Genomic DNA, 26,862 nt, shown 5'->3' with positions numbered 1-26,862 from the left:
GTCAGCTAAAAGATCAGAAGGAGAACTACTATCACGAGCAGCTTTACGAGCAGCGGATTTAAGGACAGCCGCACGATCAGCGGTCAGCAAAGAGTGAGTCTCTCGCAGAAAATCTGATCCTGGCTTATCCTGATCCGAAGGAGAATCATCATCATCCGAATCAAGGACAGGAGCAGAAGGAAAAGTATATGGAGGCGGAGAACGGTCTAGCAAAATTGAATTATCCTATGGTTTATTAAGGAGAGGATAGAGGGGGCACCGGATAGGGTATTGGCCATTTACCTGTAAACGACGCTCCCTATCCTCTCTCTCTTTTATCTCCTTCATGTCTTTATTTTTCAGTTCCAGCGCTTTTGCATTAATACTTTTGCGTTGTTCCTTATCTATCAAAGCTTGCTCTCTTCTCATTCGTTCACGGGCTTCTTTCTCCCACATTCGTACACAGTCAAACATGTCTTGTCTACTTTTGCGCTTAAACATACATTGCTCCACATACGGAATCTTTCTAAGATCAAATGACCCATGCATAGCCCAGTGCAACTCAGGATCCTTACTAGTATATTTATTCCATAAAGTGCTGTACATTATAGAAGAAATACCATTTTTAATATACATGTCCCTATTAGGTGTTCGCTCGGGGGAGCCAACTGATTTCTCGCAATGCTGTCAACGGTACCTTCACAGAAGCAGCACATTCACCTAAGTGTGCTTGAAACAGACATTCCCAAGAATATTGTAAGATATACAATACTATACAGCAGTGGCACTTAACACAAAATGTGTTGTTACATATAATTCACAAATTAGAGAAAAATCTCCTCATTACCTGCCTATATAAATTGCAATTTATATATTTCCATAAATTCCCATATATTGGCCAATTTCCATTTCCATCACATATTGGCTCATCACATATTGTCGCATCAAACGACCTTTCCAAGCACAGGTCTCCAGATTCCAACTGCCAAGTTCTGAATCGACCAAATGGTCTCTGCGCGGTGAACACCAGAAGAGATCTCAGTCGAGGACCGGCACCACCTGGAGGGTCAGATCAGAAAGAGAGGAAAAACGCTGTGGGTGCCAAGACGCGGGTCTCCTCGGGCAGCGATCATCTGCAGCGGGATTCCCACCCTTCATTTCGGCCACTCCTTTGGGCATCCGGGTCGCTGATGAGCCCCATTGGTTGCGCGCCCATCTGTAGAGGTGGCCCTTAGCCAGGCCTACCAGTGCTAGGGGTTTGCCCTTCTCTGCATGCAAGTCCTCAGACCAGTAAATAGAAGTTAGCATGGAAACTGAAAGGTTGAAAGACATATTTATTAATCCTCATGAGGTGGAACTGCATTCACACAACACCCTTCGGTACTGTATGAAGTAGCACAAGGAGTAGAAGAACCATGGGTCTTTTATACCCACACAGGAGCTCAAAAGAAGGCGGTACAAGCACACATAGGAGAGTTACATACATAAATGGTCAAACAGAAATGCACAGTCAACAAAGAAGGAGGAGTTAACAGTTGCTAACTTCAGTAGAAACATCCTGACAGTAACAGATCTAAATAGGTGCATGGCAGCTACAAGCTCAACTGAGCATGTGCAGAGTAGCAGAGGCTAAGTATAGCCAGTCCTTTGAGCAGAGCACAAGGGTAAATGGCAGAGAAGAAGGAAAGAGCACATGGCGAACACATGGCAGACAAAATGGCTGCTGGAAACAAGATGGCTTCAGCTAAATGCTAACTTCGATCGCTGCCAATTTTCCACATGGCCTTTGAGAGATGATACTTGGGGAATTCATGAGGGTGGGTACATTGAGAGCCTGTACTATCCTTAAATGCTAGAAGGGGCTCTAGTACACCCTCATAGAGTGGCAAGGAGACTAACACCACCTGGGGATACACTACCAGCTCTGTAGACTGGGCACACACACACAAATTGTGCACATGTGCTACATGCATGTTATGTAATAGACCAGGATTCTACATCATGTTTTGACACACTTGGCTTTCACAGGGGCATGCATGTTGGTTCTTCAAGAAGAGTAGCTTCTCTGTCTTCACCAACTAAGAGTACCATCAAATCTCTCATATTAAATTCCAAGCCTTCTCAAAACCAGTGCAGGGATAGAGTTTCAGTGGTGCTGTGAAAGATAATGAGACACATTGGAGTTTGATATCGTAAAGCCTCTGATTCCAGTATTAACTTGAAGCAATTTTCTCCTTGCTGGTAAGGTAGCTTGGTTATTCCTATATTTCAATGGAGAGCCTAAAAACAGAGAATGAAAGTGTTGATGGAATACCATGGACACTGACATGGTGTCGGAAATTGCATTTAACAGTGAACAATTCTTTATCCCTCTGTTGATTGAAAAAGATACCATTCATGGAAGGCAAAAGATATATGTGACATACATTGAGTTTTCCAATATTTTTACTTGGGTCTAGAGACCAAATTGGATGCAAATGTTTATAAAATAGCCATTTCGGATCAGAGTTACATAATGAAAATGGTTAGCAACATGAACTAATGCTGTCAACAGGTTAAAAGAGGGTTAATCTAATACTCCTCTTTGATTTTCTTTATAAATACCTGACTTACAAAAATATTCTGGTCAAACTTGGGCCTCTGTAATTCTTCACACAGTATAACAAATTAATAAAAATATATTTAGATATAAGTAATATTATGTGATTTTTAAAAGGACAGTTGGAAATTGATCAAGCTGGTGGCTGTGTACCAATTCACTTGCTGCAGCACAACTATATAAATGTTTGGGTGTGATTTTACTTCTGACTCTCCATGGAGATCACACCTGGTGAATCACACGGGTTTGACAATGTCTATTAGGAAAGCGTTGTTAGCTCTTTTCTGTACCAAAGATAAGTGGACTATAGAGGATCTCAAATAGTTTATCGGTATAAAATCCCCCTCTTAATTCAACTTAGAAAATCTATCCATGAGAGAACTGGGATCCTTTAAAAAAGAGGTTTGATTTTAGAAAGTTGCTTTTTCTGTTATATCTGTAATGTCTGTGGAAGCGATCGTGCTAGAATTTGGGATAAATAATATTGCGTATAAAGCTCTAGTCAAATTTCAATACATGCCACTAGCTCCTTAATCTCCTGAAAATTCTCTCTGCTCTCCATATTTTGTGAAAAAGTAATGCGACAGGAGCTGATATCTTTGCCCATGCCACTTTAACTAAACAAAATGTGAAAAATCTAATGTATGAGAAAAGTTTTTACTCTATTTTCAGACACTGCCAAAGCATTACCCATTGCAACCAATTTTTTAGATGGCATTAACAGGTTAATCATATTTTTGAATGTTGCGGATAACCTAACAACCATACATGATGCACTCAATATCTTATTTAATGGGAAGGTGTACTGTGGCATATAGATGAGAGCAAAGTCGTAAAATAGTAGGAATAAAGTACTGAAAAGTTTACTGGGCTTTGCTAGGAAAGGAATTGAGATAATATGACATTTACCCAGAATGCCATAACCAACTGATTTGTATCTAACATTCTCCATTCTTTTATGGATTGCTCCTCATTAAATCTGATACTGTTGACAAGAGGCTAGAAACAACCCCTTCAAAATGTAAAGTTTTGATAAGGAGGTACTGATACGCCAAAGAGGTATTTTATACCAATTGCTGTTCCGTTGGAGGTACTGGAATAATTTCATTACGTAACCATAAACGGCTACTAGAATTGTCTCTCTACTAATAAATTAATGTGCCTCAACGTAACTAATTTTGCTCAGGTACTGTCGCTTTTAACCTGAAATTAGGTGAATGGCCACTATTGTCCTTCAAGAAATTTATTGGGCATTAATTGGACTCAGCAATTGTTTTTGAAGAAGAAAATGTTCAACATCCGTTTTTTCTACCAAGAGCTGTATCTTGATCAAATAACATCTAGGTGAAAGATAGTTTTGTAAGTAAACTTTAAGTTGGGTGTTTACTTTTGAGAGGCTGCACAGCAAAATGGGGAAAATCACATCACAGTTGTTCTTAGATGGTGAAATACTTTTTTGGGTGATATGTTCCGCAAACCGCTGTATATGAAAAAAGTGGTTTAACCATTCTTCTAGAATTTGGATGTTATGATAGAAAAACTACTATGAAACTTTGTAAATCAACAGAGAATATAAATGCGCACTATTGTTTCACTGTGTAGTTATCAATTGCGATCATCAGTCTTTCCTAAGGAAAATAATTTATGATGGTTATTAGCAGCTGTACATACTTTTTAAAGTCATGATGAAGTAATAATTTTCAGCATTCGAAAAGATGAATTTAAGTGGTTTTAGTTTATTCGATTAATTTATATTAGAAATCAACTATTTGTAATGATGATGATAATGTGAAGACAGTTAATGTGTCATAGATTTCTTAGATTTTTTAAATCATTCTCAGACCATTAAATTGAATATCTTTACATATCATGGAAAATTGTATTTTACCTGGTCTTCATGGAGGCATGCGTATTGTAGATTGCTAATAAACAAGTAACAGTCCATATTTCGACTCAAGTAGCGATATATTCCCAGGATGGCTAGCTAAAAATATAGAATAGCTTTTTACCCCACACTTAACTATCATACTATTTTTCCCTCAACTTTGAAACTTGGTGGATAGTTGGAATCTTTTCTGGCAATCACTTAACAGAGGCACACAAGTCTCGAGTTTAATGTGCAAAACGACATACAGAAAACTTTGTAAACTACTGGTAGTAATAGAAGGGGCTGATTTACAAGCCCCTTGCGCCTCTTTTACGCCCCCATTGCGTCACTTTTGTGACGCAGCGTTGGCGCAAAAGATGCGCCATGGTGCAGGGTACTTACAACGCGACGCTTCTGGGAGATGCGTCACGTTGTAAAGCCCTGCGCCAGAAGGAGGCGTTCCTGCACAGGGTGGGGTGTTCCGGCGCAGGAACGCCTCCTAAAAGTGGCTGAGTGAAATCTACAAGATTTCACTCAGTCACTTTGGGGCCCATGCTGCGTCAATACCCTGCGCCTGCTCGAAGCAGGCGTAAGGATTGACGCAGCAACAATACAGAGCAGTGCTGGAGCTGCGTCGCTCTTGTGACGCAACTCCAGCAATGCGCCACTTTTACGGCATAGATGCGTGACGCATCTATGCCGTTCTTGCGCCGCGTTGTAAATGCGGCGCATCCATGGTGGCGGAGGCATGGCGCACAATAAGTGGCTCACTCCTGCTGATATGCAGGGATGCGCCACTTATTGTAAATATGCCCCGTAGTATATGCGAGAATTACCGGAAGTTTGCGGGAGAAACATTTCTCAACTTTGTATACCCCTCTTTCTGGTGTGATGCTGGCTGGCCCCTGTATTATCTTGTATTGGCTCTTTAAAGATCCTATGCAACAAAGTCAGGACAGCTGTTGTTTCCACACACACAGGCAATGCATAGCATGTCATCGCGGGTGGTAGTTAATCCCCCGTGAACCGTCGGCTGAATAAATCTCAAATTGTTTCTCCATCGAGTCATTTCTCCAAAGGTCCCATTCATTGCTGGGGTTTCACAAGGTGAGATAAAAGAAGGGAGCTGAGCTCCCAAGGGCAACGCGCTGATCAAGGTTACCGATTCCTGCTCTGACAAGGCTTCCCTTTATCGTAACATTATCCGGCTGCTATGTGTGGATTGAGTTTCATCATGACATGTTTGCAACGCCCATTACATATACTGCCAGATTTAAATGTGTCAAGGGTGTTTAGGGAGTGCACTAACTTACTGATCAACTGACATGCGGCAAAACACATCCGGTCCTGAATTGTGTAGTTGTCACGAGTTAAAAGAGGCAGAAGAAAGGGAGACTTTTCAGGGCTCGTCTCAAATTCAACCAGAAATATCGTAAAGTACTGATATTACTGGATGGAATAAAGTATAGGTTTATCAATATTTGTATTTTTTATGCATATGTTTTTAAAGATACTGAACAACATTTAATAAATAAACTTGTAAATAAACAAAGACATTTTTTAGCCAAACAGAGTCGTCAGTCAAGTTGTCGGAATGACATGTATTGCATGCTGAGCATAGCCCTAGAGCACTTGTGAAATAGGTTATAGGACGGGGGCCTTTCAGGAATAGCTGCCACGTGGCCCTATATCATGCGTGCACAATCAGAGAGTCGTAGCTTTGGAGCCACTGCCAGAGTTCAATTCAAAACTACAAGAACCAGGGTGCTCTTGGCTAAAATAAAATCAGGACTCATTTAAAGAGTCACACATGCCTTGTGGCAGCTTCAAAGATAAGCAAATGTGTTTGTGTGTGGTCACAGAGGTATAAAACAGCGCTTTGCATGTGGAAGTGTTTGTTAACGACATGGAGGTCAATTTGTATAAGAAAGGGAAGTACTTTAGAGGAAACGACAGAAACTATAAATGGCATGCAAATTACGAGGCTTATTTACTAGTTTTTGACGCAGGGCAGGGCATTGCAGCAATTCAATGTGCTGCACTGCCCTGTGACAAATGAAAAGGACAGGAATGTGCACGCATTTATGAGATTTGGCCCATTCTGTTCTCTTCCACTGAGCTGGCGCACAATTGGCTGCCTTGCACCAATGCAGGCACCCTTACACCATGGTGCAAGGGTGTCTGTGCTGTAGGAAGGTTTGTTTTTGTGCAGGAAGGGACATCTTCCAGCAGGGTCGGATTGGTAAGGTGGGCACTCGAGAAAAGGCACAAGGGCCGATAGCCGAGTTTCAGCTGTGGCCTGTTTTTTGGGCAGCCTGGGGGCTGTCTGTGCTGTTAAGATGCCGCTAGCGGCCCAGTGGGTGCCTGAGTGGCATTTCTAGAGGCAGCTGGGTGGAGGTGTCACTCCCTTTTTCTCACTGGGCAAGCCCATTAATGTATGCAGATTGAATGAGGGCAGGGGGCCTGAGCAGAAGTGTTCTCACTTGCATTCATGCTCAGCTCAGTAGTGTGAACTAACTTGTGCATTTTTTTTTATCTAAGTGAAGTTAATAAAACATTCTCCCCCCCCCCCTTTCTTTTCATAAAACTTCGCTGAAGCAGTGTTTTGCGGAAAGGAAACGCAAATGTGGGCCACTTTTCTTTTGGTGTGCCCGGGATGATTTTTTATCCCAATCCAATCCTGCCTTCCATAACAAAAACCATCAACTGAGGCATTGTCATCCTTCTATGTATGCTGCAGAATGCAGCACACACAGAAAAAGGTAAAACGAGGACAAATAAAGTTATTTCTCCTTTTTGCACCTCCCTTGGGGAGGCGTAGGCTTTTGACTCATTCCCAGGTTTACACATCCTTGTTAATCTGGGAAAGCGTCAAAATCCATGGGTGTTGCGTGGGAACACCCACTGCAACTCACATAGAATGCCTCTTTGACACAGAGCAAGTCAACATAGTGGCTTGCGCTGTTTTGCCTTACTTCACATCAACGAGGTCAGGAAAAGCCGTGCTTGTGGCTTTGCATGACCTTGAAGAAATGGGTCTGCACTCAGCCCTACCAGTGCACCATAAAAAGTGACACACCCGTGGCACAATGGGCTTGTAAATAAACCCCTACGTCCGAGCATGAATGAGATTGGAAAAGCTGTTACCAGTACTTTAAAAAGGGTGGGGTTTGAGACTTTGAGAGATACATGTATGAAGTAAGAGTAGATGGAACATGACTGGGCAAGAGATAAAGTTAGAAAAAAATATAGAGAGAGGGATAGAGCTTAATTTGTACTGGTGGTTGTAGGGGGCTGGGCACAAATACCCATTTTTGAGGAGCAGGAATTACTTTCCTGCATCAGACTATTATCCAGATCTAGAAAGAAAGGCAGAAAGGGTAGAAGGAAGGAAAAAAAGGGGGGAACCGCCCTGGTCTGGTTGTCCTCCTTCCTGAGTGATCGCACCCAGGCTGTCCGTCTGGGTGATTTCACAGCGGACGTCCGGAGAGTTCAGTGCGGGGTTCCCCAGGGTTCCTCCCTCTCCCCCCTTTTGTTCAATCTCTATCTTGCCCCTCTTATCTTTTCCCTTCAACAGATGGAGGTCGCCGTATTCATTTATGCGGATGACCTCCAGCTTGTTTTCAACCTGTCCTCTTCTCCCTCTTCTGTGCTAAACTTTCAATCTGTTATGCTCCATATCAGGGACTGGATGAACCACAATCACCTCAAGCTCAACCCTGACAAGACTGAGTTGGTGTTGACGGGCGGTTCATCCAGCCCCTGGTCCTCTCTCTTCTGGCCTCCCTCTTTTGGCACTCCCCCTACTCCCTCCTCCGCTGTTAAAACCCTAGGTATAAAAATCAAATCACAACTCACTCTTCACTCCCAGGTCAGCTCTGTGGTATCTTCTTCCTTTCTCTCCCTGCGAACTATTCGCAGAGTGTCTCGCTTCTTCTCCTTTCCTGCCCTCAAGCTTATAATCTTGGCCATGGTGGTGTCCCGCCTGGATTACGGCAATGCTTTATATGCCGGCATCCCCGCCTACAGCTTGCGGCGTCTTCAACAAATTCAGAACCAGGCGGCCCGCCTGGTCTTCAAGCTTCCTAAGTTTCACCATTCAACCCCCCTCTTGAAATCTCTACACTGGCTCCCTGTGGGTGCTAGGGTCCAATTCAAGCTTGCAACCTTGACCTTTCGGGCCCGACTTGGCTTGGCCCCGGCTTTCATCTCATCCGAGATTACTCCATACATCCCTACTAGGGAACTGCGCTCGTCTTCTCAATCCCTCCTCTCTGTTCCCCGTTTCCGGAGAAAGAAGTGGGGAGGCTCTAAATTCACCACCCTTTCCCCGACCCTTTGGAACTCCCTTCCCCATGAACTTCGCACCATCACACAGTACCCTCAATTCCGTAAGCACCTTAAGACTTACCTGTTCAAGCAGTCTTTCGATTAATTTTCCCCCTCCTGCCTATTAGCTTTGGATCTAGTTAGAGTTAGCGCCAAGAAACCGCTGGTATACGTGCGCTCTAGAAATAATTTTAAATCAAATCAAATCAAATCAAAAATAAAGAAAGGAAAACATGGACAAAGGGAGATAGCTGAGATATAAAAAGATTTTGTAAGAATGAGATAAAGGGACTGGAAATCTAGAAAGGAGAGAGGTGGAAGAAATAGTTATGAGGTAGATTCAAAATTAGGGGCCCGATTATGTGTTTGGCCGTCCTGGAGCAGGCCACCATGAGACCGCCTGTTCCAGGACCGCCTAACTGGGCCACCGCCCACCCGTCAGATTACAAGTTTATTGTGGTCTGGTGGGCGGGCAGCATGGCAGTCCTGCGGCAGTGCCTTTCAAAGGCACCTATGTATGCCTTAGAAAGGCACTGCAGCAGAACTGCCACAACGAGTTCCAGCATGGTATGGACTGTGAAGTCCATGCTCTGCTGGAACAGGGAGTACATGAACACAGGGGGGCACTACATATGCCCCTACATGCACTCCTATGCATGGGTCATGAGGTTTCATGACCACCAGCAGTTTCAAGGAGGAACAACCTCCATGCCACCCCTGTCGGTCCTGAAACGTATAATATGCATGGCGGTGCCGCAGCAGCATCACCAGCATATTGTGAGCCCCTGACCACCACGAGACTGCCTGAGAACGAGGTTCCCTGGCATTTGCATTGGTTCAATGGTGGTAAGACTGCCAAAGTCATATTCCAGGGGTTGGATAGCCAATGCAGCGGTGACTAGACCGCCTCTGTTGCGCCCCCACAAATCTGGTGGCCCTCAGACCACCAGACTTGTAATCAGGCCCTGACAGTCTCTGGGATTCTGCAGTCCCAGCATTTGGCGGAAACATTTTTGTCTCCGACCCTTATTTATATATTAAATTAAGCAGTGGGGCGCAAGGTTCTGTCATGAATCTTGAACAATAAAACAATAGGCTATATACTTAGCAATCAGAAACTGGAAGTTTGTTGCAGGCCTCCGGTAAACTGAAAAATAAATGTTTTAATCTTTGAGAACCCAGCCTATGAAGGAAGAAGGGGAGCAATACCTTAAAAGGGCATACCGTAAAGTGAAGGGAATACAATTGTAGACACTGAGGAAGGGATGGCACATCATGCGAGGGACGACAACTTTGTTTATGTTGAAGTGGTCTGAGCTGGAAAATTATCCTATTGCTTACATGTACCCTTCATTATCCTGAGCCCACACTCTCTTTGTCCTAGCCTTTACTTTTGCAGGTTGCCCTGCAGTGAAAACGTTCACTCTTGCAAGCTTTTTTCTCTTTCCTTTTTTAAACATATCTAAGGGTTAGTCCTTCTTCTATTTCAAACCCCATCTACAAAAAAACCCTCCCCTGACCCCGTAGGCTTCTGGAACAAGCTAAATAATATTGGAGGGCCCAGCAAAAAGTGCTGAAGGATGAAGAGTGGCTTCTGAATATGAGAAGGGACACTTATGTGAACATCTAGGCCTCATTTAAGAAATCCGGCTGACACCAGTTTATTAAATCACATACGTACACCACTTCAGAAGAAAAAAACACAAAGGGATTCACATTAGTTATCGTAAAATACCATTTTACAAAACTCGACTTTTCTTTGCAGTGAGAATTATTATGGAGGATGAGCATGGTGTTCTGCACACAGACCAAGTCCCCTTTGTGAGTATGTGAGAAAATATTTTTAAGAGCAGGCAGTGGTCCCAGGGACCACTGCCTGCCCTTAAAAAGATGAAACTGAAAAGTTTAATCGTTCTTTTTTAAATGCATCCCTTTTTCCTTTAAGGAAAACGGGCTGATTTTTTAAAAAAAAGACTTCTTTATTTAATAGCAGCCCCAGACAAGGTAGTCTACTGACCCCAGCAGGCCACCATCCCTGGCAGTGCTAGGCATTCCTAATGGGGTTGCAAATTGCGACAGCCTCATTAATATTCATGGGGCATGCAATTTGCGACACTATTAGGAATAGCTAAGTCTGAGACACTGTTATACATCCCAATTTGCGATTGTCAAATTGTGAGTCGCAAATGCAACACAATTTGCAAGTCGCAAATTGGACGGTGGTCCATCTGGCCGATTCTGAGTGTGAGCATAGCTCATGCTGCAGTTTATGTTATGTTGCATTTAGAGCTACTCTTGTGGTGCAATATGCATCCTTGTGTCCTTTTTACGCAAAAAGTCTAATCAAAATGTCAGGAGTATGGTTAGAGAAAATCCTACCCCAGCTGCATATATAGCGAGCGCGAGCAACTGCTTGCTCTCGCTTTTCATGCTCTGTTGCATTCAATGCAATTTTTCTAGAGCAAAATGCATCCCCGCATCCATTTTGGATGCAAGAGGGCTTTTTTGTGCTAAGAAAATAGCACTAAATGCAGATTTACTGTTCTTGTGTAATTTCACATAATGTAGTGAAATTTGTGGGCAATTCTGCATGAGTACTCTACACACAATTGTAAGAGTTACAACCACCCCTATGTTAGAAATGGGGGTCTCTAGTTGGTAGAGGTAGGTATTGTTGTCTGAATAGGGACCCTTGCTTCTAGTCAGAGTAAGGGGGATACACACTTTAGATAATCCCTGCTCACCCCCTTGGTAGCTTGGCACGAGAACACAAGCTTATCCCAAAGGCAATGTGTAAAGTATTTGTACCAGTAACTCAGTGAAAACACCACAAATGGACATCACACCAGTTTAGAAAAATAAAATATCTGTATCTAAACTAAACAAGACAAAAACAACAACAATCCAACTGATAAAAACTCAGTAGAATGTCTTTAGAAAGGTTGTTGCAAAAATATTCTTGTAAATGATGAAATGCAAAACTTTACTCACAAAGTACCTGGGATGCGTAACTCAAAACAAACACAAGGGTCACAGAGAAGGCGATGCGTCAATTCTTCCTGCGCTCCAGTTCTGTTGTAACAAGATGGTGCCTTGATGCGTTGCCATGATCCAGTGCGATGCGAAAAATTGGCGTCTTGACTGCAATGTGACAACGTAGAGGCAATGCGTGCAAGCCTGACGGCCGTGCGGCGAACTCTGTGGTTTTATGAGCCGCGGCAGGCCCTGTGTCACGCTTCTCCAGTGATGCAATGACACCCTATGTGACGGCAAGACGCTTTTCCGTTGTTGCGGCAACGATCAGCAGCTGCGCGCTTTCTCAGCAATGCGACGGCCGTGCGACACGCTTCCCTGGTGATGCGACGGCACCCTCTGTGTGGCGGCACGCTTCTCCGGTGATGCAACGGCGAACAGCGGTGATACGCTTCCTCGATGATGTGACAGCGGCTGCTGAAGCGTCTTCGCTCTTCTCTTGTTGCGTCACACTTCCAGCTCCCTTCAGCAGAAAGGCCTCACACACAGTTACAGGCCCTTCTGGCAGACTGGAACTCCCAGCAAGGAAGTTCAGGGAAGCTGAGGGTAAAGTCCTTTTGTGCCTGGGACTTCAGAAACAGGAGGCCAGCTCTTCCCAGGCCCTTGGTGACTTTTCTTCAGAGGGACACAGCACACAGCAAAGTCCTTCTTCAAGCAGGGGACACAGCACACAGCAAAGTCCTTCAGTTCTCTACTCAGTAGGAACAGCATGCTGCAGGCTAACCCCAGACACAGCAAGGGCAGTACTTATCCTCAGTCTCTTCAGCTGATCTTCTTTGGCAGGGATTCCTCTTGATCATGAAGTAGTCTTGGAAACTTTTATATCCCTGTGTTTTCACAACAGGAGGCCAGCTCTTCTCAGGCCCTTTGAGACTTTCTTTTCAGGACACAGCACACAGCAAAGTCCTTGTCCTTCCTTTGACAGACATAGCAACTGAATGGCCAACCCCAAACACACAGCAAGGGCAGTACTTCTCCTTCAGCTCTTCAGCCTCTCTCCTCAGCAAAGGTTCCTCCTTCATTCCAAAGTAGTCTAACTTTCAGGGGCTCCAGCTCTCATATTTATACCCTAACAGTCTTTGTTCTTTATGTGTGAGGGGTCCTGGACCCAGTCCAAACCAGTTCTGGGTGCACTCTCCCAGTGCTCAACTTCTTCATTTGTCAGTGTGGGCCAGGGTCATCAGACGCACCACAGGAGGTGGATCCAGCATTGTGGAAGGCAGGCACAGCCCTATTCAGGCCCAGGTGCTACTCCTCCCACCACGCCAAATGCAGATTGGCCTATTCAGCCTAGTGCTGACTCACCCAGACTCCTGGAGCCACCCCAGCCCCTGTCACTCTCAAACCAGACAGCCAATCCACAAACAGGCAGAGGCACACAGAAAGGTTGAACAAGAAAATAGCCACTTTCTAAAAGTGCTATTTTCAAACACTGAATTTAAAAACCATCCTTCCTAAAAGATGTGTTATTGAATTCTGAGTTCAGGGATACAAGATTCCAATTTTCTATCTTGCTTCTATGGGAAGATATGCAGGTAAACCTGTTAAACAACATTCCCCATTCTGTCTCATGGGCAAGATAGCCTTTCAATAGTGAAAAACAAAATTGGCAGTATTGCACTATTAGGACATGTTACACACACTAGTACATGTCCTACCTTTCAAATACACTGCACCCTGCCCAAGGGGGTACCTTGTGCTTTCCATTTTGGGTATCCAATGTGTAATAAAAGGGAAGAGTCAGGCCTGGCAAGTGTGTACACTGGCCAGGTCAACATGTCAGTTAACAAACTGCGCACAGGTACTGTGGTGGCAGGCCTGAGACCTCTTTACAGCGCTACCCATGTAGGTGGCACAATCAGTACTGCAAGCCCACTATGCTGGATGTTTAAACGTAAAAAGAAATACCTAAAAAAAAATCTTCAAATAAATAAAAATAATTTTGAGATATATTTCAAGACTGAAAGAGTGGTCTATGAAGTTGAGAATGAGGTGCTCAGCTTTTTGGTTCCTTGAGAAAATATTTGAGCAGTATTGGCAATTATTTCGTTGTACATGAATGTGGCGTAGCCTTACTGTGCTTAAGCCAAACCCTTCTTTGTTTCTAGATTATTTATAGCGGGCAATTGTTCGCAAGGTTTTGAATTACACGCTTAAGTGCGTCTATATTCTTTTGTGAGTAGATCACAGGTGGTCACTCACAGGATTTATTGCATCATCCGTGAGTAATCTTTGCTCATTTCTTCTTCTTGACTATTCTCCTTTTTTTGTTTGTATGAATGGAAGCAATTGGACTTTGTATATAAGTGGGTGTATGAAAGGAAATTGTATCGTTTATACTTTTTTTTTAGATATTGTTCCTTTAGTATGAGTGAAGACCAAACTTTCGCATATAGCGAAGACCATATCAAAAAATTACTGAGTGATCCTCCTTTGTTTGGCTCAGCCACACTCAGCAGTACCGCACAGACCAACAACGAATCAGAAAAATTAATTTGCTTAAAGAAAAAACAAATAAGAGCTGATCTGCATGGCCACTATCTTATTCAACAATTAAGGGCAGGCACAATTCCAACAGGATTGATAGTGAAAAACATCCCGGTGATTTTTACAGAGGACGCGATATATAAAAAAGGCTACAGCTTTAAAGAAACCAAATGTAGCTGCGACCTCATGGTATTGACCATCGAAACAGCCCAACGATTATCTAAAGAACAACTGAAAGAGATCGAATCATTGGAAGCAGCCATAAAAACCAATCAATTTATTACAGATTCAAAATCTTTACTGGAAAAAATTGATAAAGAAATACTGGACTACAAAGACTATACAGTTACCCAAAAAGAAAATAATTTTGAGAGAGATAAGAAAAATGTTTCCATTGATAAAGCATACCCCTATCTTCAACTGGACTTTTACTCGCGACCGGAAGCCAAAAGATTTCTACCGGACAATCTTCAGGTGGAAGCGATTCAGACAGTGGGGACTATCGACAACCTTTCGCACGACGCAGTGGATATCAATCAAACTATCCACAGAATTTTCAATCAAATTATCAACAAAACATTCCCCAACAACAACAACAACAACAACAGTCTTTTTTACCACGGGGCCAAACAAAACCCAGAGGCAAAACGAGATATCAACAACCATGGGAAATGTCCACGAGGAGACAGAACTACAAAAATTAGAAAAATCATCCATCTACAATCTTTCTACAAAGTCCCTCACGGAAATTGAATGCAGTGTCTTAGAAAAGGGGTTAACTTTTGTGTCTACAAAAACTATGGACTTTGTAAGATTAAAAACAGAATTCATTGAATTCTGTAGAAAAATCAGGTTAAACACTTTTTTCTCAGGAAAGGAAATGACTCCATGCACAGAAACAACTGGACTAAGGAAAAAATCTAATTTCTGTCCGCCTGCATATAAAGTTCCTAAGGAAATAACAACTTTTGAAAAAATAATTCTCTCTGCCATTTTATTTGAAGAAAAAAGGAATCGAGGCTATATCAAACCTAATCTTTCAAAAGCTCAAAGAGATGCACTGTGTAACCTAAAAAACGATGATAATATCCTAATAAAACGAGCCGATAAAGGCGGTTCCATCGTCGTTTGGGGAACCAACGAATACATCGCAGAGGCCACCCGTCAATTGATGAACCAAGAATGTTATCGCAAAATTGACCATGACCCAACCCAGGAACTTCAAAAAGATCTATTCTCTACATTGAACAAAGGGTTTGCAGAAGGCTTTCTCGGAAAAAACGAATTTGAATACCTGCAGAACAAACATCCAAGAACGCCACTGTTCTATGTACTGCCTAAAGTACATAAAGATGAAAGTTCGCCATCAGGGAGACAAATCATCTCTGGCTGTGAATCAATTTTTGAACCCATATCCAAATTTATAGATTTTTTTCTCAAACCATTTATGTCACAAGTTAAATCATACCTGCAAGATACAACAGACTTCATTAATAAACTTCAAAGATTACCATTCACTGAAAACCAAGACCTATTAGTCAGTATGGATATTGTTTCTTTATACACGCAAATACCTCAGGATCAGGCCTTAGAGGTGCTGGAATTATACCTAAACCGGAGAGATTGGCCGATGAAGATACCTACTGAATTCATCTTAGAGCTAGCTAAAATGGCCCTTACAAGGAATTATTTTAAGTTCAAAGATGACTTCTTCTTTCAAATCAAGGGAGTTGCGATGGGCTGTCCTTTTGCCCCTGAACTAGCCGTACTATTTATGAGCCAGTATGAAGAGACTTTTGTTTATAACAATAACCCCTGCAAACAGTTGATCGGTGGCTGGATTTGGTTCATCGATGACATCTTCTTCACCTGGACAGGGAGAAAAGAGGAACTCGTAAACTTTCTCGGGTGGCTAAATAGCCGGACAAGAGATATACAATTCAGTGTGCAGTGGTCTTCAAAAACTAGACTACCTTTCTTGGATGTGGAAGTCTATTGCTCCAATAGAGAGTTGGTGACAACCTTATACAGGAAGAAATCAGACAGAAATAAAGCGCTCCATTTTTCGAGCAACCATCCAAGAAGTCTCAAACAGAATTTACCGATGTGCCAATTCCTCTGTATAAGAAGAAATTGTATGTTTAAAGAGGAATATATGGAACACGCCAATTTGCTCAAAGAAAGACTACTCCAATGAGGATATCCCTCCAAACTTCTGAAACAAGCACAAAAAAGAGCATGGTGGACGCCACGGGAGAATTCTTAAAGAAGAAAGAACAAGAAAAACAAACTCGAATTGTTTGTGTATCTACTTACTGTCCCTCATCGAATTGGCTAAAGAGAACTATTCACCAAAATTGGCATCTAATAAAAGAACTAGATCCACAGTTCAACAAAGAACCTCTTTTTGCTTTTTAAAAAGGACAAAAGCATTGCCAATCAGATAGTATGGCCATCACACCAAAAACACGTAACTCTACGTTGAGAGAATATGTGGGACTACCACCTATCAAAGGCCACCACAAATGTGGTACGTGTGTAAGCTGTTCATCGACAATTGAAGGAACACTGTTTCAACATGAAGGGATTTTTTGGAAACATGAGAGTTTTACTAATTGCAAGACTCGAAATTTGATTTATGGAGTCTTATGTCCATGTGACAAATTGTACATTGGTAAAACAAACCAAGAAGTGCGACAGAGAATTTCACAACATAAATCTAGACAGAAAAAGAAAATACTTACAGCACCACTAGTGCAACATTGGATGGATATTGGACATGATGACAGTGATTTGAGATGGACAGTCATCTCCAACGTCGACCCAGATGCAAGAGGTGGCGACCAAGAAGCAAAATTACGGCAGAGAGAAGCCATGCTAATACTTAAATTCAACACTGCGACAAGTGGGCTTAATGAAATTTCAGAACTATACAATTTATAAGATCTACTGCATATCAATCTGGGCCAGTGTACACATGCCTGTACCTAGGTGACAACAATCCAACTATTTGCATATTCATTGTTTATTGTGGGCATTAATATTCAATTTTTGCTCCATTAATGTTTGCCCAACATAGTTTTCAAAATCACGACGAAATGAAGAATTGATCAAGTCTTGCCCAGGACAACTACTTTTCCAGTTATAACTAAGCGGTTCATGGAAATATGGGAGTTTGGAGATCTCCGAAAGGTTTTCATCTTAGTACACGGACTACCAGAATCATAATCGCTTAAGAACTACATAGCACTGTAGGCTAAGCGAAAATCGGAACTCCGATTTTAAGCGCCGATAGCATGACGTGCATCAGCGGCGCCAGAGAGAATTGCCGAACGGGAAAGCGGAAACAAAAACACTGACGGTAAGATCGCTCGCAAGCAACTGCTAGTTTTCCGTTTATTTAGGTACGTTGAACATGAGCCGTGGATAAGAGTGATAATTGTTAAGAACTTCACGGAACTATGGGATTGGTATTACGTGCCAACAACGTATAACATTGCACGTATGTCAAACAGAGCGGCCGTTTGCAACAGAGGGCTTAGACGCCTGAGTGGCAATGCAGGACCTTTATCACTTACACCACTGTGGCCGTAGTAAAACCACCATTTAGCCTTCCACCACGGTCACGATGACAAGAGTTTACCAATGTACTCACGCTGCATTAGATAAAGGCAACTACATTTTTTTAGATACAAAACTACTGCGCCATATTGCGCTCACAACGTATACTCTCCCATGACTGCCCTACCCAAAAAACCTTTCATAAACCTGCAGAACAAGAATATTCCAACCTTTGATCAAACTTCAACGTTCGATTTAATTTTCTGACAACATGTCATCGAGCATGACAGTATAACATCCCCCTCTCCTTTTTTTAACAGGAAACACAAACGAAAAACAAGAGAGAAGAGCAGAACCTTCTCACACCAAACTAAATTTGACGAACAGATTGATTAATAGGAGTTACAATCGTCCCGCTTAAGTGAGTAAAATTAACATCAATGCTATTTATAGAACATACCATAATTCTAGATTCTGACAAAGATGCATATATTTTTATGCCCACGGTTTCACCCCAGATAAAGATTCAAGAAAGCCCAACAGGTACTGTTTGAGTGAATGCTGGTCTGAATGTGAAGTTGAGTGTCATTTGACTGCTGGTACTGACTGAATGTTTCTTTGATTCTTATGTTTTCCAGATTATATCTGTCTTGGTCCTGAAGAGAGTCTCATGAACTAAAGGGATTCGAAACGCGTCAACCTTTTTGTATTGACCTTATGACTTTTTTGCATTGACCTTATGACCTCATTGCATTGACTTTATTGTATTCTGATTCTGTGACTTAGTGTCTTCGAAAAGAGAAATTTATTTTCCCAGTTCCTTTAGGCTAATCCTGGTTGTAAATATAAAGTATAAGATGGCCTAACCACTTAGTGTGATCATAAGAATAATATCTTATTTTCCCTTTGACCCCTGGATTGCGAAATGATTTGATTCAGGGATTTTATTCCCAATTTTACTCGCACACACTCCAAACTACCTTCTTTCCCCCCCCCTCACCACTTTGTATGTCATTTTTGAATATATGTGGTATAATTGATGTCGTATGATTTTGATGAATGAGCCTTTGAATCTAAATTGTTTAGGTTGTCTATTGTTGTATTGTTTGCACAGTCCTCTTAACACCTCAATGTACATATTCACTATTTTTCTTCAATTATTGGATTTCTCTCCCCCTATTTACCGCAATTTATAACAACAAGTAGGATCGCTTTAGTTTGTGACAAATTAATTTTTGATGTTTAAAAGTAAAAAGAAATAACTAAAAAAAAAATCTTCAAATAAATAAAAATAATTTTGAGATATATTTCAAGACTGAAAGAGTGGTCTATGAAGTTGAGAACGAGGTGCTCAGCTTTTTGGTTCTTTGAGAAAATATTTGAGCAGTATTGGCAATGGTTTCATTGTACATGAATGTGGCGTAGCTTTACTGCGCTTAAGCCAAACCCTTCTTTGTTTCTAGAGCAAGCCCACTAGCAGCATTTGAATTACCAGCCCTGGAACACTCAGTGCACTTTACTAAGGACCTACTGTTAAAAAAATAAAAAGCCAATCATGGATAACCAATCACAATAATAATTTACACAGCAAGTGCCGAAGGAAGCCGACCCCTCCAGCAGATGCACTGAGCGACGCTGTCTTTTCTCCTGCAGAGAAATCCAGCTCCAGTGTTTCAAGGCTGTCCTTGCGGGTTGCTGGGAAATTGAGTTCTGAGATAGAGATACAAGACCTCCTTCATTCTAAAACCAAGGTACAGAGCTGATTAGACCCTTAGAGAATTCTTGGAGAGATTCTTGGCAAAGAATACTGAAACTAAGCTACACCTACTTACTTCTTCCCTTGTACTAGACTTAGGTTAGGTACACCGGGGTAGGCGTATTTTAGAAGCAACAGTTGTGTACTTTTAGTCTTTATTTATTAATGTATGTATTCTATGTATTTTATGGCTTAGAAACCATATCATGCTTTTACAGTATTATTTTATAATACTCTTCGTACTGTACGCGTTGTACTTTGCAACCAGTATTATGATTGTAGCAGTTTATTTCTCCTGGATGAGACAGAAGACTGTTCAATAAATACTTTTTATTGAAAACGCCAGTCTCTCTCTTTCTATGCACCTCTGGTGAAAGAAAGCATGCACGATTGAGTGAGTGAAATAACTATCTATTGTTTCCGCGACTCTAGAGATACGTTTCTTATTCTTGGGAAACAAAGTTGTCATGTTTATGCGGTTGTCAGAAACTAATCCCTTCTTGTGAATTCGAGAAAGTTTCTAGTGACCTCTGAGCTAGCTGGCACTCACAATTAAGTCTAATATATTCGATAGAGACCTAGTCGACCTCAGTCCTTTGTCTAAACTATAATATATATTATTCCAATGCGCAGAGCCTATTGGAAATATAGGAACTACACTACAGAGGAAGGCATGTCACACGGAGGGATATTCCCCTAAATGTCCGACCTCTGCTTGTTGCCCAACTTGGCTGCATTGGTAAGTGGCACACATGTACCCCTTATGATTTCTTTTGAGTGACACGGGAAAAGGGTAAAGGTTAACATACTGCTATCAGGTTGGCTGTTAGAGGAAAACGTTATGCCAAGATTTCCCTTTTCCAGCACCATGGACTGAGTGAAGATGGCAGGTTAACCCCTCCCCTGCTGGTGACGGAACCACTCCGTCATCAGCCCCGGTCGCGCTGTGCTGACGACGGAGCGGTTCCGTCATGGCCCGCTCGGCACGCCTGCGCGGAGCGGATTCCGGGCCTGCGCTGAGCGTTCCATTGAGCGGGCGGGGCTGTGACGGAACCGCTTTGTCATGAGCACTGCGCAACCGCGGCTGGTGACGGAGCGGTTTCGTCACCAGCATAGGCGTGCCGCCCCCTCGCCCCCTTAGCACTGCGGCAGAATAGCCGCCGCAGTGAAGGGGTTAAAAAAGGAGGAGCTTGTTTTCCTTCAGGTGTATATGTGAGTCTAAAAGGAGTTGGTTACTCTTCAGGTATATGAATGAGTATGCCAAAAGGACAGGCCCTTCAAGTTTGAGTGTCAGATAAAGCTAATAAGTAGGAGTGATTGAGAACCTTCTCCTTATCAAGGTTAACTCAGAGGAAAAAGTAAATATGTGAACTGTGGTAGGGTCCTTCGTTAGGTGGCATGAATGTGAGTGTGAGCGCAGAATGGAGAGCTTTGGTATTGGTAAACTCCTTGGGTGACACGTGCGGGTGAATGAGTTGTAGTCTCCTTGTTAAAGAAATCCATATGTCTAACAGTAAAGACAAGTTAGACGAGGAACCCAAGCTCATAATATGTTGATAAAGGTTAAATGCATCAATATTTGTGGATAAAGAAATGGCACAAGGTCAAAAAACAGTATCCAAATTTGCAATTTCCTTAAATGGTTCTTTGGTATTGAAACATTTGAGTTATTTGTGGAAGTGTATGAATGAGCAATAGGTACTCCCCCACCTGCGAAGGTGGAGGCACTTAATGAATAAAGCAGTGAGAGATGGACTAATCAGATGAGAATGAGGTAAAGCGACATATGTGTAATGTGTTGGATGGTATGGGAAAAGTGGTATTGCAGATTCAAAAGGAATACTCTTGACAGGATTTTGGAAAAGAGACTGGGTTGTACCCCTCCTTTGTGGCTCCTTTGGCCCCATCGAGACTGAAGGATGATGAAGATTGTCTTGTGAAAGACTGTTGAATGTTCAACCACCCCCCCCCCCCTATTGTACAGAGGAAGCAACTCAAAAGTTACTGCAGGAGAAGGGGGAACCCTTGGAGTTTTTTATGTCGGACAGTGAGACGGAGGTTTGGAATGGGATGGTTTGAGCAGAAATGAACTGATCAAACTGTAGTCAAGCAAGAGCATAGTACCACCAAGTTGCAAGTTGTTAAAAAGGCAGGTGAAATGGAAGTGGATTTCCAGAAGAAAAGAATACCTATGCTACATTAAATTGTATTTGAATGAAGTGGAACTGAAGAAAGAAAGTTTGAAGACATTGCAGTACTGATTTGAGGACGTTTTAGAAGAAAAGATAAGAAATGTAAGAAAATTGGTGGATTTTGAAGAATTTAAGAACCAGTGAAGTAAGGAGGCAACTGAAGATCAGGCAATAGCATCTGAGGATGAGAATGATGTCCCTGACATGCAACTGCTCCCTACAGTGGAACCGTAATACCAGTTAAGGGAGTTTAAGGGGCAAAATGGGCAAGCAGTGCATATTCATGTGCCCTGGACAGATATGATCTATGGTCTTTCTCTAAGGAGTTTCTGAATTAGCAGGCAGCTCCTGAGAAGCAGTACTTTAAAGTAGAGAGAATAATGAAATTGTCATAATTGTTTTGGGTAGATTTTGATGCTTTGTTTTGAATTGTGATAACTAAGTATTTGTGAGACACTTGCTAGGTGGAATTGAGATGGCCTTAGGTGGAGCTTACATGGGTGGCTCCAAAATATGAGCGTTTTCTGGTGGCAAAGGAGAAGTACAAGGAGGTAACAGAATACTTGAAGGAAAAGGTACCAGTACAACACATACATTGGTCTCAGATTATCTACTCAACGGAAGCCAAGGATGAAAGTTTCCATTCTTATTGTAAGAGATTGTTACAAAGTGTACACACAGTATCCTGGAATAAAAATTGCCAACCAAAGTGGGATGCCAGCACTAGTGTCACTTTTGTATTAGGGCTACTGCCTGATACTACTAACCCAGTCCGTGAAGCTAAGACAATTGAACAAATGTTAGCAAGTGCATGCAATTGTAGTGAATACCTCGACTGGAAATGAAAGACAGACAAAGATAAACTGATGATTGTGCAAACTGATGTTTTCAAACAAAGTCTTCTGACCCCACAGGAGATGAGGGTACAGGGACTATTGAGAGGGGTCGGAAGGAGGAGTCGAAGGGGGGAGGAAGGGAAAGGGGCAGGTGACATGGGAAATCAACAAATTGCTTGTTTAAGTGTAGAAAGATTAGACACTGGAAGAGCAAGTCTTATGAAGTAGGAAAGGAAGGGATATCAGAAGTACTTGCTCCTTCTGGAGTGCTAACTATCCCAGTCCTGCCTACTGCTCCCACCCCCTCAATTGTGTTGCCACCTCAGTTCTATCTGCCAAGTCCTCCCTCAAACATGATGTCTCTAAACCAGCCACTGTATGTATTGAATGATGCATTTCAATATTTTGCTGCAAACACAAACTTCTGACAGGCCCTAGCTAAGCACAATTGGGCTGCCATGGAGATGATGACTGCTTACAGGTTCCTATGCTTTCAGTTTATCAAGAAGGTCTTTATGTACAAGGTAAGATGAATGGACATCTTGCGAATTCCCTAATTGAACTGGAGCCTCTCAATCTACCTTAAGACCAACAGAGATCCCCCACTTACCCCTTTCAGGAAAATGGTGCAAGCAGTCATCATTCCAAATTCTGCTATTAACAATTCATTTTCTGCTCCTGTCCACATAACTATAGGTCCTCTTTGGGAACAACATGAATTTTTGAGGAGTCATACAAGCCGTATAAATCTGTTAAGGAGAGATTGTAAATTGAACTAAATTGTGTATTGTTTTCATAGATAGGCAGTTACTGATGCAAAGCCGGTGGGAGGGTGGGGGAGACAATCTCGGCAAATGTATTCAACGTTCATTGTATGATTCAACGCGGAGTTACCTACAGCGGTGCGGAAATGTACTACATATGTGAATACTGTGACTTTTTGCATTATGGAAATGGAAAATAAAGTTTAAAAAATGTGTGTATTGTTGCCCTGAAGGAATGTTCATTCAGACAAATGACCTATTCTGCATTTTAAGGTTATGTCTCTGTTGAAGGTGAGAAATCTCTCTCTTTAGTCATGTGAGATTTTTGAAGATTTCCAAAATACTGTACCAGTTGAGCTTTGGTAGTGAAGTGATAGGAAGGATGTAGATGCCCAGCCAGTACAACGGGGAGGTTGCCTGAAATACCCAGTATAAACTGTCTCAGGAAGTGGAAGAAGGGATTGAGGCAGTGATTAAACACCTACTGTGGTAGGACATTTTTAAAAGAATAGAGGCAATCCCCTGAAATATCGATCTTTTCCCCTTCAAAAAGGGGATGGTGTTTCTCGGAGAATGATACAGGATTTAAGAGCTATTATTGATATAGTGGTTCACACAATTTTTCATTGCCCCTAATCCCACTGTCATCCTTTCCCAGATCCCTGTTACAGCAGATTTGATTAAAGTTGGCTTTTATGTCCAGTATTCCTTTCCATAACCTTGCATGAATGCAGGCAATATCTGTTTTCTTTCACATTTAATACAATGGCGTTCTGTTGGGCAAGGCTTCCTCAAGGCTAAACCAAATCCTCCTCTATTTGCTTCCAGGCTCTTCATAAGGATAAATGGGATACTATATCATTGACAAACCATTTGGCCCAGGGAAGAAACAAGGTCTTTCTCTCTCGAAGTAACAGCATTGTCAGACAGAAGTTATTTGCTGGGGCAAAGTTAGAGAAAGGAACGAAGAGGGTTTACTAGGAGCGGATATCAGCTCTTCTGCAGATGGCACTACCCTGTACCCAAAGAGAAATAAGGGGATTTCTCGGGATGGTGAGTTATTTTGGGCAGTGGATACCACATTTTTCTCCCATAGTCCAACCATTAAAGTGATTGACCACCAAAGATGCACTTGTCGACTTTCCCTGCTCAGACAAGGGCCATAAAGCATTCTTGGAATTAAAACATGCCATGTGTTCTTCCTCAGCCATAGGGATGCCTGACTATTATGACTAATAATTGTCCCTGTACCGTACAGAAAAGGAAGGGTGCTCAGTGTCTGTACTGACCCAACATTATGGTGATCAGCAACTCCTAGTTGCATATTTGTGAGCCATTATGGATCTACCTATGGCAGACCTTCTGGGGATGTATGAGTCATTGTGGCTGCAGTGGTGGTGATTGTGTTGAGCACTCCCTGATATTGTATGTGCCTTATTAATTTATAATTTTGCTCACCCAATGTAAAATCCAGGATTGACTGATGCTAGGCTTACTCGCTATGAATATATTAAAATTGCTATTTTCCCCTACTATATCTATTACAAGATGTGCTGTTCTGAGTAATGTTTTGCTATTGTCTTTGCCCTCTCAGCAGATGGACGAAGAAGATCAGAACTGTATTCAAATAATAAAGCTCTGCAGCAAGCCCCAACCAGGCAGGGTGAACCTCTAAATAATTGTGATTATTTGTATTTTGTAGACGGATCCATTTGGAAGAACAGTGCTTGAATTTTAAGAGTTCCAAATGATTTTTATACAAATCAAAAGGTTTTTGAAGATTCTTCATTAACAAATATATGATATGCACAAACAGCTAAACTCAGAGTTCTCATGAAGGCCTGCTATTGGGCAAAAAATGTCAATGCAGCCATTCTTGATGATTTGTGGGTTTTTTTGGAGTGTTACATGAATTTTTCCAAGTCTAGTTGCAGAAAAGTTTAATGGCTTCTTCTGGTGCACCAATACACAATGGCCAAGGGTTTTCGATATGCTGAAAGCAAATTATGGGCAAAATTGCTGTTGTGAAGGTTGCAGCCGATCTAGGAATGTCAGCCAAAATTTCAAGAGGCAATCATTTTGTTGTGGCTCACTATAATGTATTGAATGCCCCTGTGGGGCAAGCTTCTTTATATGTGTCCATGACATTCCCTGACGTGTCTCCCTAATTGTGAGAATTTCAGGAATATAAAGGTATTTATAGAGCATGCAGAGAAGAGTAAATGGGTGAAGAAAGTTTGCAGATGCAAGGAAGTGGAAGTGTCGATCGACACGAGCAGAAGGGTAATAACATTAATGTGTACAGTATTACACATACATGTGACAAAGTTTTCCATAAGTCTCCCACTCAGAAAGAGATGCAATGACATAAAGTTTTCAGAGGATAGGCTCTTTTTCAGAAAGATGCTCAAGATTATTACTCATAGTGTTTGGTGTGCCAGCAGACAAATGTATGTAAACAAACTATGGTTACAATGAGTTATTATCCTCTAGAGTATGAAAATGTTTTGAGATTGTAACTTGATTTTGTTGAACTACCCCTTTCTGTCAATGTTACTGCTATGTTCTGAAAGTGGTATGAATGTTTTTAAAGTGGACAAAGGCCTATCCCACATGCATATGTTATGCAATGACTGTGACAACGCTGACAACGCTGCACTGATCCCAAATATGGTATCCCAATGTATCAGGAAAGTGATCAGGGTGGACATTTTTTAGGCAAGATCATGAAATTAGTTGAATATATGATGTTACAACGCAAACAATTACAATGCATGCCTTTCCAATGTGGTTTTTACATCGCAGCTGCGTTTGCAACGCAAGATTTTACAACGCATGCCATTACAACGCATTTTTAGAAACTACCTTTACAACGCATTCCATTTCAACGCATACCATTGCAACGCATTCCATTACAATGCATAATACTTTTAGGGTAACAGTGGGTTAAGTTTTGGATAGTGCAGGGGTAAAATTACTATTCCCACTCCAGGGAGTGCAACAAAAGTGTAAGTGTTGGATAGTGTAGGGGTAAAAGTTATTATTCCCACTCCAGTGAGTGCAACAGTAGGGTAAGTGTTGGATAGTGTAGGGGTAAAAATTACTTTTCCCATGTACCCCCAAACCATACTCATCCTAAAAATTAACAAAAACTCCATTACTTACCTTATAATGCGCTGTAATGGCATGTGTTGTAATGGTATGCATTGTAATGGCATGCGTTGTAGTGAAATGCACTGTAATGCCTTTGTTGTAATGACATGCGATGTAAATGCAGTCACGGTGTAATGACTGCATTGTAAAGGTAGTGCGTTGTAATGACTGCGTTGTAATGGTTGTTTCCCAATTAGTTTGTGAGGCCATGAGCATAACCCAGAAACGACAGTGTTCCTCTCTGTATGCACTGTCTGGAAATGTCCATTTCTTGATGAGGGAATATCTGCCCATGCTTACTGATGA

This window comes from Lissotriton vulgaris, chromosome 10 (assembly GCF_964263255.1).
Source record: "Lissotriton vulgaris chromosome 10, aLisVul1.2, whole genome shotgun sequence".
Lineage (NCBI taxonomy): Eukaryota > Metazoa > Chordata > Amphibia > Caudata > Salamandridae > Lissotriton > Lissotriton vulgaris.
This window is presented reverse-complemented; position numbering follows the sequence as displayed.